This window comes from Carassius auratus, chromosome 50 (assembly GCF_003368295.1).
Source record: "Carassius auratus strain Wakin chromosome 50, ASM336829v1, whole genome shotgun sequence".
Classification (NCBI taxonomy): Eukaryota; Metazoa; Chordata; class Actinopteri; order Cypriniformes; family Cyprinidae; genus Carassius; species Carassius auratus.
In genome coordinates this window covers 1,046,498-1,064,271 of record NC_039292.1, presented here as the reverse complement: position 1 = coordinate 1,064,271, position 17,774 = coordinate 1,046,498, and the positions used below count along the sequence as shown (strand labels likewise).

The window sequence follows — 17,774 nt, the reverse complement described above, 5'->3', positions numbered from 1 at the left end:
TAGGAACAGGCAGGGTCAACACATCAGCAAACAACAACAACAGCAGAGACAAGGCAAAAGAGTAATCCAGATAAACAGGCGAATCCACAAATCCAATCACGCCACACTACGAGCAACAATTACATGCTGCTCCACGAGCCCAGTGTTGGAGCACTAATAAGGGCCCGTAGGGACTTAGGCACTATCTCACCCCAAGCTTAGCTGATAGGATGAGAATCCACTACCCACATAAGAGGTTTAAACAGATAGAATAGGCCTGCAGGGCAGGGATGTCTAAGTTATAGAATCTGACAAAAGTGGATGGCGACGAACAGCCAGTGGCCGCACAGATCTCTGATAGATATGCCGCTGGACCACGCCCATGAAGAGGCCATTCCACTTGTGGAGTAGGCTCTCACACCAATAGGGCATTTCAGTCATTCTGATGTGTAAACCAGAGCTATTGCATCAACAATCCAGCGAGATAGTCTTTGCTTAGTAACCGGCAGACCCTTTTGGTGGCCTCCAGAGCAAACAAACAGTTGTTCAGACTGCCAAAACATTTTATATCGTTCCACATAGACTCTCAGAGCCCTAACAGGGCAGAGAGCATTCGGTCCCTGCTCGCTGTCTCCCATGGGAAGTGCCAATAGGGATATTACTTGCGCTCTAAAGGGAGTAGAAAGCACTTTGGGAACATAACTGTGCCTCAGTTTCAAAATGACCTTGTAGTCATTGAGCCCAAACTCAAGGGCCTTATCACTTAAAACAGCCATTCTCCTTGCTTAGGGCCAAACTCAATCATGTGGGTGACACAAACACTTAACCTACTCCAAACCAAGGGCCTTTTTTAAGCAAGAAGGGCAGCAAGTCAGCCGAACTGAGGGGCTCATTAGGACCATTGATAAGACCCAACACGGCACAGTCCGAGGGAGAGGAGGATTATGTCTCCTTGCGCTTTTCAGAAATTTGATGACCAAGTCGTTTCTGCCTACTGAATGGCCGTCATCGAGAGAATAATTCGCCCTTAATGGCCGCAAAATATACTTTGAGTGTGGATGGGGCGCACCCCTTATCCAGGAGCTCTTGCAGAAAACTAAGCATGCAGGACACCTCACATGAAAATGGGTCCACTTGCCATGCAGAGCACCAATTCAGGAATACTTACTAATTTTGGCTATAGAGCTGTCTCGTGGATGGTGCCCTTGCCTCAAGAATGGTGTTGCTTACTCTCGCTGGGAGCCTGTCAGACTCCCATCAAGGCACCAGACATGCAGGCTTCCCAACTCTGGGTGGGGATACCAAATCATGCCTTTCACCTGCGAGAGAAGGTCCCTCCTTAACGGAATTGGCCACGGGGTCATCGTCACCAGCTGCATCAGCTCTGGAAACCAAGCCTGGTATTTGGTTTCCTTGACCCGCCTGATGATCCGGGGAATCAAGGCGATAGGACGAAATGTATATAGGCGAGCTCTGGGCCAGGGCATCTCTCTGTCTGATCTGGCGGAGGCAGGCGGTGCCCATCTTCATCGTGAGAGTCCCTTGAACGAACCACACTACTGGCGCGGCATTTGAAGCAACGGGCGCTGAAATATGCTCTTAGCTCCGGATGCCTGAAGGGATGCTTACGTCGCTGCTTTTGGCTTCTTCCATGGTGGTAAGCAGAGATGGAGCTTCTTCACAGCTCCTTGCTTGCAGAAGAGTCTGTAAAGAGATGATCCTCATCGCTGAAGGAGAATAATCCGATGAATGGCGCTACGGACCAACTTAGACCGACATAGCGGTCGGCCAAGGCCTTTTTGGCGGGCTGAAGCGCCATTGATTTGTGCAGCTACAAAAATGTGAACAAACCAGGCTTCAGCAGTTGACGAGTTTTCTCATTCATAACGAGAATGAACGTTCGAAAACCTCATGCGATCTATCATTTATACATTTTAAAATTAAGGAGGAATTTCACTGAATAATTTACCTATGGGAATGTAAAAAGATATATTTTCTCCATACCTTTTTTAAAGAAACGGTATATATGAAATAGATGTAATTACATTCAGTTTCAACATTCCAATTAAATATATTTTCACTGGATAATAGTTTAAAACTAACTTAAAAGCCTGTCCTTTCATTTCAGTGAATTGTTGAATGCATTCATCAAATAAATAAATAAATAAATGTACATGTCAAGACCATAATTGGAAGTCCCAAGGACAAACAGAATCATACGACCACATGTACATCCTAAACTTTATTGGACCGTTTTAATAAAACTTTTTAAAAAATATTTTCAGATATAAAGATGAAGACTTAATACTGTAACTGTAAAGGTTATCAGCATCACATCAGTGTTTATTCACCAACAAAAAAACGGAAACTGGAGGATTAAAAAAAAACTAAAACAAACACAATAATCACATCCAAGTACATGGAAAATGAAACGCGAAGTAACTCAAAACTTGAGAATTTCGGATAACATAGCAGCAACTTAAAGCCAACTTTTAAACTAAAAAAGTCAAACTGATTTGAAATAAATCAATGCGAGCTGTGAGAACAACTGCAGACTCTTCCGTGAAATCAGGTTGACAAAGAAGCTTTACAACACTGAGACCTTAAAACAGCCAACATGAACTCAAAATCTTCACATAGAGTAAAACCAAAGAAAGATTTCAAACTCAAGGCTCTATGAAACCTTTTAAATCTCTTCTCAATCTCTTATCACCTGCGGCCCACAAGTTCAAGTTCAGTCGACGGCCTGAGTGGTGTATTGAACCGAAAACTGCGTTGAAGTTGGCAATGAAGCTCTTGCTGCATTGTTACAGTACAGGGATGGAGATGTAGCCGACCAGCAATCGACTCCAGTCGACCGTCAGAACACATAGGATGCATGAACAAGATGTAGAGAGTGGAAATGAAGGTAAAACAGAGGAGATGCAGTATTTCACTCTCCCTTTGTGACCAAATCTTCAATGTAGGCGTCCAGCTCATCGTCACTGCTGATCTCAATGTCCTGTCGAACAAAATAAACATGAATAAAGGAATCAATGTCAAACTTCCAAAAAAAAACACAATCTGTTTCCGTTGATAATTCGAAACGGTAATTTAAATTAGTGCTGTCAAATAATTAATCACATACAAAACAAGCTTTGTATACAAAATGTGTATATTTATTATGTATAGGCCTATATAATCTATATAGTACACAAACATACATGTATAGATTTTTAATATTTACATGCATATATATATATTCAGGTATAATTATTATATAAATATTAGTATTTCATATATAAACATGCATGCGTGTGTGTGTGTGTGTGTGTGTGTATTTATATGTACATGATAAATATACACATCACACACTTTTATTTTGGATGCGATTAATCGCGATTAATCGTTTGACAGCACTACTAATAAACAATATATTTTTCTTTGACAACAGCTCACAAAATCAAAACTAACAGCAAAACTGATTTACACAGGAGTGTTGTTATGTGTGTAAATGCAGTAAAGTGTGTGTGTGTGTTTTTTTCAGACCTCCTGGACTTTCTGCAGAAGAGCGACGATGTTGGTTCTGAGTTTGCGCAGTTTCTCCTCAGATTCTTTGAGTTTGGCTTCTGCCCCGCTGCTCTTCTCCTCCACGGCTCGTGCGCGTGACTCCGCCCGAGTTTGGTAGGAGTTACACAAACTCTGCAGTCCGGCCTCATACTGCTGGAAATACTCTTTCTGCAATTCATAAGACAGTCAATTAATACGTGCATGCACCCAAACAATTTAGCTTTGATATAAATATCTCTGAAGGATTCTGTGTAGCAGCAACGATGGTCTGCACTCACGATGGGAAAGGCCACAAGGTCCTCAGCACTCATAGTGTTCACAGAATCTTTAGGGATTCGGAAATCCGGAGGGAAGAAGTACCGTAGCAACGTCCTGTGCCAAACACACATGAACGGAGGGTTCAAATGCACACAGAATGCACATATTATCATCAGAAGAAGAGAGCACGAACACACCTTATCATGGACACAAGGCCTTCCGTGGTCTCTCTGCTCGGCCCGCTCTGAGTCGTGTCAGGCTCTGCAGCGGTGGGCGGAGTTACAGACCGTGCTGGACCCTGATTGGTGTCTGGACTTCTGGACTCTGGAGAGGCGGGACGCATGAGACGGACGTCATCGCTGCCCTTAAACACCCTGAAAACAAACACAAATTAAACATTCTTGAGTCGCAAGCGACAGACGTGTTTATGTGTGTGTTTGTGCATGTACCAGCGGTCTCTTGGAGTGTTCATGGGAACATAGTCGAACTTGACCTTCCAGCGTACGCTCTCCTTTCCCGTCTCTACTGCGGTTACACGACCCGTGAACCACTCGCCGTTCACCTTCGCCTCCACCTGCATTCCTTTATCTACAACACCAACAGTTCATTAGATCTATAAAAAATGCACCAGAATTGGATTTATCCATTTGTAATGCAAAAATTTACAAATCTTACCTTTCTGTGCATTTTTTGCTGCATCTTTCTTCAGATCTTCATTAGTGCTGTTTGTGATAACCTGTCGGTGGAATTAAAATCCATTACAATAATTCGCCAAAAAAAAAAAAAAAAATGCACTCACCTTCAGACCATACAAGATTTAGAGGAGTTTGTTAATGTGAACCAATTTGGAGAAATGTAGCATTGCATCACTTGCTCACCAATGGATGTGAATGGGTGCCGTCAGAATGAGAGTCCAAACAGCTGATAAAAACAACACAATAATCCACAGCACTCCAGTCCATCAGTTTAAAGTTAAAAACTCTCAATGATGGGTTTGTTTTTTATAAAACACACAGATTTTGGCTTCTCGAGTCATTAACTGATGGACTGGAGTGGATTATATAATACTTGTGGATTATTGTGATGTTTTTATCAGCTGTTTGGACTCTCATTCTGACGGCACCCATTCACTGCAGAGGATCCATTGCGGAGCAAGTGATGCAATGCTACATTTTCTATTCTATTTTGATGAAGAAAAATTCATACCATACAATTTCAGAACATTTTAGGCTGAACTTTCTTTGAGGTGTGAATGTTACCTCAGCATTGGTCTGTTTGACAGCTGCTTCGGCTGCCGCTGGTATCGGTGTTTTTTTTTCCACTGCAGCTTTCCCTCGAGCCTGAACAGACGCCGCCATCTTTGATTTTTTAGGTTGAGGTTCATCCTCTTCTGATGCACTGTCTTCTTCGTCCTCCTCCTCCTCCTCCTCTTCTTCTTCTTCCTCCTCTTCACTTTCTTCTTCCTCTGCATCTTTCTTCTCTTCCTGGACTTTACCTTTCTTTACGTTTCCTTTCTTGTTGGTTGGAGTTTGTTTGCTAGCAGTCTTGGTGGATGATGGCTGCCAGAAAAACCACATATCAGTTTGTTGTAATATTTTGTCACGATCAGCATTAAAGCACCATATTTAAAGTTTGAGTAAATGAGATTACTTACTGTAGTAGTGCGGCTCTGTGTGGCGCTTCTGCGAGCTGGTGTTTTTGTGGGCGGCGGTGGGGCGGAGCTACAAGTTTGGGAGTGGGTTTAGTTGCCTTCGTTGCAGGAGCTGGTGATGACTTTGCTTTGGACGGAGGGGGAGGAGCTGGTGGGGTCCGGGTCGGTCGTGAAGGAGGTGTGGCTTTAGGGGGAGGAGTTTTTGCTATTTGTGGCTGACTGACAGCTTTTCTGACCACTGCGGGGAGAGGAGGGGATCTGGGGCGGGGCGCTGCTCGCTGAGATGAGCGCGTCGGCTATTAGGGAGGATAATTAGTAAAAAAAAAAAATTATGGATATTTATTTTTTATAATAAAATAAAACTATGCATAGCATGAAACCTGTCAAAAATGTGTCTAGGTCACCTTTAACCTTCTTAAAATATAAAAAAATCCTTAAAATTTACCTACTTTTAGGACAATTATCTTCCTGAAAATTAAGCATGTTTTCCCCTCTAGTTATCATACTGTAATGTCAACAAAAGATGTATGATATAAATTAGGTTAATCTAGTATTTCTATGGTATGGTTTAAAAAGAAATCAGTATTATGAAAAATTCAGAAGTCTAGATGCATTACATTACAGAATTTTCATTCAACTATTCCTTTAATTGCGATGCTGAAAATCCAGATTTTTCCTTTAGATTTTTCGGCTGAAATATAACCTAGACATTTTTTTTTTTTGCTGAGATTTATCCACATGCATCCAGAAGCAGACGCTGTACCTGAGGCGTGCGCTCTTCTGCAGGTTTTGTACTGACATCCAGAGGGAGCCGTTTTAAATCCGCTGCTGATTTTATTGTTGTGGTTTTCTGAATGAGGAGAGACGAAACATTAATTTACACAAAATGAACACAGAACGGCTCAGAGCGTGGAGATGTTAGACAGACCTGCAAGGACTCCAGTTTTTCTTGCTGCTGACGGATTTTCTCAGACAGGTCTTTCTGTTTATCCTCTGATGACTTGATGTCCTTTTTCAAAACACCAATGGGCAAATTCTGCTTCTGCTCAGGAGCATCACACCTAACAGAACAGACCAATAACAAACCAAGGAATAGAAGTCTTGAACGGTTAGAATGCCTCTGGTATCTAGTCTCCAAACCTGTCCTGCGTTCCGTCGGGGTTCATGAGACACATCCAGCTGTCTGGGTACCGTTTGTCCACGGCATCCATCTGAAATGGTAGCGTCCGCCACTTCAGACACTTATCTACAGGAAACAATGTAAAATATAAGGCTTATATGCTCCTTTAATGTAAGCTTAGCAATTTTGACTCTTTTTAGTATCTATCCGGCAAAAATAGTAATGTCTGATTCGCTTCTCATATAAAATAAAATTGTCCTTAACAATTGTCAGTAATTGGAGCGACATTATAATTATATTTTGCACTAAAGCGTAACACTACAGATAAGGAATTAGGATCAAATCAGTAATCTTGAGTACTAAGATTATGTTCTTGGCATATTTACACATTTAGATATTTTGGCATGTTAAAGCAACTTTCTGACTGTTCGTACCACACTGGATGGTGACCGGGATCTCCATGGTCCTCCGTCTGCGAAACCGAAGTTCATTTGACGGAACGGAGTTCCAGTTGGCCGACAAATAACCAAATTCATCCCAGAATTTCACTATACCCTTCTGAGCTGTTAAGGGAAACAATATTTCATATATACAGTATGTCTGCACATATTACTATAAAAAAAGAAGCCACACGGACTGACCTATACCAATGTCCTTCCAGTACTGGGCGAGATATTCTCCCATGGCTCTCAGTAAGTGTCTGTATTCTTTAGCGTCTGCAAAGTCCTGCTTGTTGTGCGTTGGCTCGAGCACTAGATAGGGAACATCCACTACTCCGACAACACCCCCACAGGCCCTGGTAGACACACAGACAGTGGTCATCATTACCGCTAATGCTACTCTAGCACATCAGCTTGTTTTTTTTTCCCACTCACATTCCTCCCTCCAGCTGTGGTCCCGTCTTCTCGTACATCTTAATTAGACGGCTGCAGTTATAGACGAACATTCCATCCTGGTCTCGTCTCTCGATGTTCACGCCAAAGATAAAGTTCAGCTCCTTGGGCTCTTTCAAAGCTCTGAAATGTGAAGAACAGACAAAACGCTGCAGGAAACAATGTGTTGCGTGAATATACTCTATATAATAATCAACAAGTGTGTTCTCAGGGATATGAAGGTGTTTATGCAAAAAACAAGCTTTAAACATTTCCAGGCATGCATTAAGAAGTCATATTGTGTTTGTGGGTGCGGATTACTTTTGTTTGGATGCATGGATGGCTTGTTTTCTAGTAGCTTCGGCACGTAACGCCACAGCCGAATCTTGTGCCTTTCTCAGTGCGGCCTGAAATCAGCGACAGAAAATAAAACAAATTCATGAAAAACCAATAAGCACTTTGAAACTGACATTTAATGAATTCATTGATAAATAGAACTCCAGAAGATAATGCGAGTAGTTCTGTTTTGTGTAATGCAAAGGTTGCCAAGGCTATGCTGTTTCCAAGGTAATCGGAATGTTTATGTTTCAACCATGTTGCTATGCTGATGTTAGAATGTTCTGGAATGTTTCACAAACGTTTCCCGGAATTTTGCCGCTTTTGTAAAATTCAAATCACATTGGTTAGAGCTGTCGGTAATGACATCAAGTAAGTTAAAACTTCTACTAGTTCAATTTGAGATTTCAATTAAGGTGAGATTACTGCTGTAAATAACGAACATTTGAACCGTTTTTGTTCTCATGCATTTCAGAGGTTTCATTATATGTGACCCTGGACTACACTCCAGTGTCATTTTTTCGTAATTGAGATTTATACAGAAACAAACAAGCTTTCCATTGATGTATGATTTATTAGGACAATATTTGGCAGAGATACAGCTATTTGAAAATCTGGAATTTGAGGGTGGAAAAAAATTTAAATACTGAAAAATCATCTTTAAAGTTGTCCAAGTGAATTCTTAGCAATTCATATTTCTAAGTTTTGATATTTTTTAAATGGTAGGAAATTTACAAAATATCTTCATGGAATTTGATCTTTACTTAATATCCTAGTGATTTTTGGAATAAAAGAAAAATCGATAATTTTGACCTATACAATGTATTTTTGGCTATTGCTACGAATATATCCCATAGACTTAAGACTGTTTTCTACGGGATCCCTAGAGCATGTACACAAATGGCACTTGAAATCGCATAAACTAAAAGACATATAATTAAAAATGTATTTGAATGTAATGTAAGAAACAGATAAAATTATATGTTTGCTTATTTTGCTTAAGTGCATGATCTATTTAAGTCCATCTATTTTAAGTTTCGTTCCAACCACATAAATGCAACACTGTTTGCAAACTATGGATTCAGGAAACACCAAATCCTTGAACCACGCTGGTAATGATGAAGCTTGTCACTATAGGTGGCTAACTATGCTCTTGGGAAATGAAGTTGATGGCCCAGGTCAGTCCTTATTCATTGGACGTTCTTGTAATCATTTGCTATCGTGTTCTACAGAAAGGTTGATATCTTTGATCTATGATCAAGATCCTTTCTGGGTCTGAAGTGTGTGTTGGGTTGGCTTACTCTGGCTTCTTTGGATAAGTCATCACCAAGCTTTAACTCCAGTGCACGAGCTTTACTCTCGGCCTCTCGTGCCTTCTCCTCAGCTAGAGAGGAAGTCAAACACATGCACAAAAAGAGACAAAAGGGACATAAATGGTTTGATTTTACAGCATCTGCCAGGTCTAATTCTCTCACTAAGAATCCAGTCCAAAATCATTTACATTTCTTCTTTTTTTGTTCCAGTCTTTATCAAGGGAAGCGCTAAAAGAGGCATTTATAACAATGTCCACTTTGTGTGTGTGTGTGTGTGTGTGTGTGTGTGTATAGAATGAGCAGCTACATCCTGTCAAAACCTGTGGTTCAGTGTTTGAAGAGGTTAAAAGCAGAAACGGTCAGATAGAGGAAATGCCATTTAGAAGCCACAAAGCCTGAAGTCAACTTCCCTTAATATCTTCGAGTCCACATTGAGATGTTTACGTGGAGTGAGGTCAAACTCACCAAGTTTCGACAGGTGATCTGCCTTCTTGACCTCCTGCTCCGCACGAGTTTTAAAGCGAGTCGATGTGTATTTGTACATCCTAGAAGTCAAAAGAAAAGAATGCACAGATGAGTATATATATGAATTCAGGATTTTTTGGCACCACCTCTGAGAGAGTTTACACACTTAAGTTTTTACAAGTAGTTCTTGTAAACATGCAAACTAATTTTTTTTCCCACTCAGTTCACAACATTAAGAAGTCATTTTGGTTTGAAAATACCTTGAAACTGTATATTTTTTCATGTTTACCTAGGGTTATATAAGCAACAGGACAATCTCTTGGTTCTAACTTTGTGACCCTGAATGAAGATCCTCATCCTGGGGTCGATGTACAGGACAGCAGCATACGCACGGAACGACCTCCTCTCTGGCTTCCTGTTAACAACACAAAAGTATGTGTCAGCATCACCGAAAAACATCCAACACTACATTAACATGTTTAAAACCAATGCATTATGCCAGCTCAAGAGAAACAGGAGTTTAGATCCAACCTACTGGCGTTGACTGGTTCGTTTAAAGAGGTCATGAACTATTTCAGTTTTAAATTTTTTTATAATGCTCTCTCAGTCTTTCTGAAAATCCTGCGTTGAATTGTGCCTTGTTTTAAAATAAAAACACGGTAAAATAAAACACCTCGGTCAGGACTTGGTAATGCACAGCGTCTTGTTGTCTTTGGAGCAGCTTTATCGTTAGATTTATTTTTAGACCTGTGTTTGCCTTTCTTGTAATTTACAATACATGTGCAAATCGGTGGGCGGAGCTAAACAGTCAGTGATGTAGAGTCGGTGGGCAGGGCTAAAGAGGCAGTGCTGTAGAATCGATGGGCGGAGCTAAACAAGCAGTGATGTAGAAGCAGGCATTGATCTTCTGTGGAGGCGGGGTTTAGCCACACTATTACTTCATAAAGTGTCACATTCCACAAGCTGACATTTTGGCAGATTATCTTCAATATAAGATGTTTTTAGACTGACGAGAAAGTTTGAAATTCTGAATCTTACAGGATATTTTTATAATACAATGCCCTTATATGTCGAAATTTTGGATTTCTAAGCTCATATATAGGTATATTTCAGCAACAATTTACATTTGCTGAAATTTTACTCACCAACAGATCATCAAAAATGTAGATGAGTTTGGTTTTTTCATCAGAACAGATTTGGAGAAATGTCTCCGTTATCACCAGTAAAATATGGAGTCCCACAAGGATCCGTCCTAGGTCCCCTTTCTATTCTCAATATACATGTTGCCTCTTGGTAATATTATTAGAAAATACGGAATTAGCTTCCACTGTTATGCTGATGATACTCAGCTATATATCTCAATGAGACCAGATTCCACTTTTAAATTATCTAAACTAGCAGAGTGTTAAAAATGTAAAAGATAGGATGAACAATAATTTTCATCTATTAAATTCGGATAAGACCGAGATATTAATTATTGGACCAAAAAAAAAGTACACAGAATCTAGTATAGACTACAATTTGCAACTAGACGGATGTACTGTTACTTCCTCTACAGTCAAAAATCTGGGTGTTATATTAGACAGCAACTTGTCTTTTGAAAATCATATTCCCAATGTTACAAAATCAGCATTCTTCCATCTTAGAAACATTGCCAAGCTACGAAAAATGTTATCTGTTTCTGATGCAGAAAAGCTAGTTCATGCATTCATGACCTCTAGACTGGACTATTGTAATGCACGTTACAATCTATCACGCTTCCTAAGGTCACAAAACGCTGGACTTTTGGTCGTTCCTAGGATAGCAAAGTCCACTAAAGGAGGTAGAGCTTTCTCACATTTGGCTCCCAAACTCTGGAATAGCCTTCCTGATAATGTTCGGGGTTCAGACACACTCTCTCTGTTTAAATCAAGATTAAAAACGCATCTCTTTCGCCAAGCATTCGAATAACGCATCTCAATTTATGACAGCAGATGTATCTGATCAAATGTGCATTCTTATTCTTTAGCTTGGGTTAAACTAATTAATTTTACTTTATTGGAACAGCAGCTATGCTAATGATGTCTCTGCTAGGATTTACACAAGCTCCAGTCTGGATCCAGAACACCTGAGAAGAGATGATGCTGACCTTCAGAGGACCCCAGATGATGCTAACCCTGAATCAACAACAGAACTAACAAATATTTCTACTATGCAATCACATAAAAATTACTGTCATATGCACATAAACTGACGGTCACCACTGATAAGCTACTACTAAATATTGTAGAAAAGTAATTTTCTGTAAAGTTGCTTTACAATGATTTGTATCGTAAAAAGCGCTCTACAAATAAACTTGAATTGAATTAAATTATATAATAATACCTATGCAAGAAATATATTTTTACTTAAATATTAAATAAAAAAAATGAACAAAAAACTGTGGAACACGTAGCCTAGTATGCAGAGTTTCGGTTCATTTTTGTGCTGCTCAAAATGAAACCAGACGGCAGAAAGTGTCCTCCTGTTTTTTTAGGCTACTTCAAAAGCATAAGGATTTGTTTTTATTGTGAATGTACACAAATAAAGACAAACCTTTTACAATTTCCGATTATCTTTTTGAGTAAGAGGAGTAGTTGCTTCCACTGGGGAAAAAATAAACAAGTGCTGCATGCACTTTGGTCCATTGACAGTGCAGCCTGTTTATTATCATAAGTTTAGTCAGTCAAACATGGAAAAAAAACCCCCCCACACTGCTCAGTTTATATTTGTAGTAAAATCTGTGCCGTTAAGTGCTATCACCGTACTACCGTGATGTTATGCAAAACATTTGGTTTTACGTGGATATTGGAACACGAGTGAAGTACATAAATCATAATTTGCCATTCAAATACATTGAAAATATGGAAACATTTGATTTTGTGTTGAAAGAGAACCACTGGACTTTCATTCTGACGGCAACCATTGACTGCAGAGGATCATTTGGTGAGCAAGTGATGTAATGCTGAATTTTTCCAAATCTGATGAAGAAAAACAAACTCCTCTACATATTGGATGGCCTGAGAGTGTGTACATTTTCAGTAGATTTTCTTTTGGTGTGAATTATTGCTTCAAGTGTGTTAACTCACAGTTGGTGCGAAGATCTAAAGAAAGGTGAACAGCTAATAGTTTGCGAGTTAACTCACACTCCCTCTACGGGCGTCCCAGCCATCATAATGTCCTGGTGGTCTGTCTCCACATCCAACTCCGGCTCTCGGTTATCCATCAACTTCAAGTTATAAACTACAACCAGCGTACCTACAAACACACAGTAATCCGATTTAACAGCTTCTGAATCCAAGACACTCTCACTGTGCAACAACTCTTTATTTTCTTATGTTGAATGCAAGCCTTAGTGCAATTCAGCTCTTTAATGTTTTGTTGCATGTGTGCTATTTGATACATGCACATTATGTTGAAGGGAAGTGTATAATGTCTATAAATGGCATTCAGATTAATCACATAGATTTCATTTTTTATAAAAGTGCTGCAAAAACGAACCACTGGGTCCTTCGATCTTCTTGAACTGGCGGAATAGCTGCTCTTCATTCTTAAAAGGTGAATACTTAAAGATGAGTTCAGTCTCAGTAGCGTACTTCTCCGTGTCGGGAGTCAGAGGCTGCTGGGTCTTCGCATCCCAACTGGGTAATGGGACAATCACCTACGAGAATAGAGCAATAACTCAGACGTCTGCTCTTCGTTCAGAATGAGTGACTGCCAGAAATCAACGATTGCTTACCTCGTCCAAACCCTCTTCCTCATGAAATGTTCGCGACAAAAACAAACACGTTAACTTATCATCTTTTTTGGTAAAAAGGATGAAGTCCTTCCCAATACGCATGGAACCCCTAAAAGAGACCAGGATGTTTATGTATTAAAAAAATCCCTTGAATATCAAGATACAGGCTTTTTATTGGTTTGAGGTAAAAGTGTAATAGTACTTACGACTTTAATCCATTTCCATACTGGCCAATGTGAGTGGACTCTGGGAATCGTTTGCTTGATTTGCCGAACTGGATGACATGCGTGGCTTCGCCTGTTTAAAACATTTCTACTGTCATCACTGGGTCGTGTATGAGATGTTGAGTTGTTGAGTGGAAATGCATGCATTTTTAGTTTAGTATGAAGGGTTTCGTTTTCTTTGCTTTACTCACTGGGGTCCATTCCAGTGCCATCGTCGAGGAAACACAGCATAAACCCGCCTCTCAGATCTGGTCTCTTTTCTGATTGGCCATAACAAATGAATACAAACATGTATTGGGATGAATACGAATACATATTTTGGCTAGTGTTGAAATGTATTTCTGTATCTTAAAACTATTGTATCTAACCTGTATAGATGTCTATCCGTGTTGCATTTGCATCTCTGAGGACGAGAAATGGAGTGAATGTTCACGTCAATGGTGCAAATCATTTTAATGATTCCTCAGTATGATTTGGCATGTCAGTAATGCTTAATAATTACTGATGGAAAAACAGTGTTTGTACCTTGAGTTGTCCACGAGTTCGGCCAAAGCTCCAAAAAGAAACTCGTGAGTTGTCCTGTTGGTAATAAAATGATCGGTCAACAACAACAAAAAATAACTCTTTCCTTTGATTGCATTGATGTGTTACTTTTTAGTTTATGGCTGATAAACGCAGACGTATGTGTCAAAAAGGAAAATGTTGTTATACAAGAATAATTTATATGAATGCATAGGAATTTATAAACAAAACATCATCCTCCCCAATTGTTGTTTAGTGTTTGATTTACAAAAACATATACACTGTCTACACTGCCATTGATAGTCTGTGCATCACATTGCTATAAAAAATGAGCTCTGCATTGCCAAAATGTCAATAATTGAAAAACACAGCATTTCATTGGAAATTAATGACTTTTAGATATATTGCTACTGCAAGCTGCTCTGTAGAAAGAAAATATTTGGCGATCCCACAGCAGCATAATCTAAATGCTTAAAATCAACCACATGATCTTAAAAATAGCATGGGAATGCTTTCCAGAGCCCTCATGGTAGCCTGTTTCAGGACATTTCTCTCCTAGGAATGGTTTTACCAAACCCCATTATGGAAAAACCATGGCATAGTTATTTAATTACATAACGTTAAGGTTCACGTGCATATAAACACACTAAAATTGGTACTTACGAGTTTGTGTGCAGATATTCAAAGGTAAGCTGAGCTCGGTTTAATGAGCTGTAATTTGTGTAGGCCATTGTCTCAAAATAAAGCTAATTAAAAAAAAGGGGGGAAAAAAAGAGAAAAACCAGCTGATAGTATTCACGTCTCGAATCTACATTCTTTCCATTTGATGAGAATCAAGTGTGATTGTTCGAAAACCTAGAAAACAAGAATCAAACACATCAGCAAAACTCAAGTATATCACTTGTTAACCAAATCAATGGAAAAGGTAATAACACATTGCTTAATGGGATATATATATATAGTGATAACAGTTGGTAATATTGGCCGTCAAATTAATAAGTGAAAATATAGATTCAAAAATAATTGTTATATCAAATGCATTCCTACAGAATTCAGTTGCAATACATTGTGGGGTTCCCCACAGTGTGTTATACTGCACTTTGGCAAATGCACTTGCATACTGTGCCCAGGATGCATTCTGCATACTACATATCACAAAAATAGTTAAGTACTGTAGCCTCAAATTGAAAAGAGAAAAAACTCAGTATTTGAGATTTGTCATTCTGTGTGCTTGTTCCATCTTGCCATATTAAACCTTCAGTTATTGTAAATTATTTTAAATATGCTTTCTTATTGTAGGCGTGCATGATGCATTTTTTTTCACATGTACAACTTTTGCCATTTACAATGATAATGCATATTTTATTTTTCTCGGCTAAATAATGAACCGTACAGGTGAGCTCATAAATAGGGTAACGTTATCTCTTACTGCCCGTCCTTGAACTGACTAAATTCACAGAGAAACACACGCCAGGCCAACCCATGCTGCAAGGCCCTTAAGATCCATGCAACAGCACAGACTGGTGATCTGCTAGAATATTCAAATCACTTAACGCTCAAATTAGTATCTAGACTGTCAGATTTATCTCCTGACTCATGCAATGAAGCATGCACAGGAACCCTGGTCAAATATCTGCGGCCTGCCCATAACCATCCGTCTATATTCACAAAACCAACAGCCTTTGTACTGTAACACAAGCAATATATGTGATTTCAATAATGCAAACCATTTAACCACTCCTCGGCCTCCGTTTGATTTTATCCAGAGGTTTCTGCCGGTTGCATGAGGAAAGCTACCAAACAGAACGTGTTTATTCCTTTTCCGTTCATAGAAAGCAGACGCAAGGCCTTGAATCGCTCCAGCAGCTCTTTCCCTCGAACAACACGCAGAAGCGCCGAGCTCAGCCTGCCCCGCCCTCGTCGCCGGGCTCAGCCAATCGCAACGGCTTCAGCCTCATTAAGCGCGTACGATTGGTTGAAGTCGCCGTCGTTAACGTAAACCAGGAAGTAAGTTTGCTGGTCCTTGAAGGAATGTGGCGTGGAAAAAGAGCGGGGAGCAAACGTTAATCGTGCTAAAGCACACCACGACTAATTGATATGCTGAACTGTTGCTATTAGGTTTTAAAACCATATAAAAGGTAATAATTATACGCCCACCTTTATCTAATGTGAAAACTTTACACGGATAGCATTCATTGATTTCGAAGTGTTGTTGTCAGTGTTTTTTTTTACTCTACTAATGAACTTCTTGAGAAAATCACACCTGTTTATGTGAACAGACTGTGAGCCGCTAAAAAATATAAAAAATATTTCAAACCAAATATATATATTTTTTAGCCAATGAGAAAATGCTGGCTGCTTTTTAAACGTCCGGATTGGCTGATGCTTCCCTGGGGGCGGGGTTAGAAGAATATGTAGAATGGGGGGGGGGGGGGGACTTATACCATAATATTGATATGATACTTAAAGGGTTAGTTCATCCAATAATCAAAATTATGTCAATAATGACTCACCCTCATGTCATACCAAACCCGTTCATCTTCGGAACACAGTTTAGATTTAGTCCGAGAGCTCTCAGTCCTTCCATTGAAACTGTGTGCAAGAAAAACATCATCAAAATAGTCCATGTGACATCAGAGGGTCAGTTAGAATATACTACGACTTTATTCAGCATTGTCTTTTCTTGCATATAAAATGTCTGTTGAATACCCAAATGCTTATTTCTTTCAGTTGCGGGTGTCTTCATGCTTTCTGATGTCACCTGACGCCAGTTTACTCTCAAATGTGGACGTTCTGCAGATGTTTCTCATCGGCTCAGCAGCGGTTCCTATTAATTATTTAAATTGTTTAAATGCTTTGTAAACAAACTGTATAATAAAACTCAAAACATGTTAATTCACACAACAAAGCTGCATGCATTCTCAAAAAAACAAATGCTCTGAAACTACTGTCGTCTGTAGAGCTGCTTTCCAGCTTAAATTAAATTAGTTGCATAACTGGTGAATTTCACGCTTTTATTTTCCTGTTTATTAAATGTTAAAAGCTGCTCTAAAGTAATCTTTACCCTCTTCAAAATAAAGATTCCAAAGGGGGAGTTCATTGAAGAATCATTTGTCATGTGATGCAATTTCAATTTTTTAACTTTTGGTGCATGAAGAAGATCTGTAAAGTGTCAAATCAAAAGAGATATTCTTTATCAAAGTTAAGACTTTCCACGCCCCCCTAAAACATCTAATTTAAACACGGCCCCACATGTCTACATCATGATGTGGGAAGATTTGCATAATGCTACCCAAATGTTCACACAAAGAAAGAAGGCGCATAACTTTGATTCTCGCTGTTGTTACCCGCACCATGTCGTGGAGACGCTATTTTGTTGTGAAAGCGAAACTACTTTGGTCTTCCAAGAGGACACAACTAGAAATTAGTGCTTAAGTTATATTTTCAACAGAACAGCTCAACCCAAATATTCAGGTGTGTGCAGCGCCTTCTTGATCCTGGGAAGGCTGTGCACAACGGCTGTTTCTATAAAGTGGGAAAATTCTTACTTTTCTAGGACAGTCTGGTGCTTCTGACTAAGTGTCTGTAAGTACATTTTCATATTTAAAGGATTTGCCACTGATGATTGAAAAGCCAGTTTTTGAGCAGTGTAGAGTAGCACTTGTCAGTGTGCAACTATCAATGCAAAACGTGCAAAAAGACATTGTAAGTCATTATAATCAGTTATT

At 39.5% G+C, this 17,774-nt stretch overlaps 1 pseudogene; it reads right to left on the bottom strand.

Annotated features, from left to right (window-relative positions):
- Window positions 1-2,208: 2,208 nt before the first annotated feature.
- LOC113066568 (MORC family CW-type zinc finger protein 2A-like) lies at window positions 2,209-15,942 on the bottom strand (annotated as a pseudogene).
- Window positions 15,943-17,774: the final 1,832 nt, after the last annotated feature.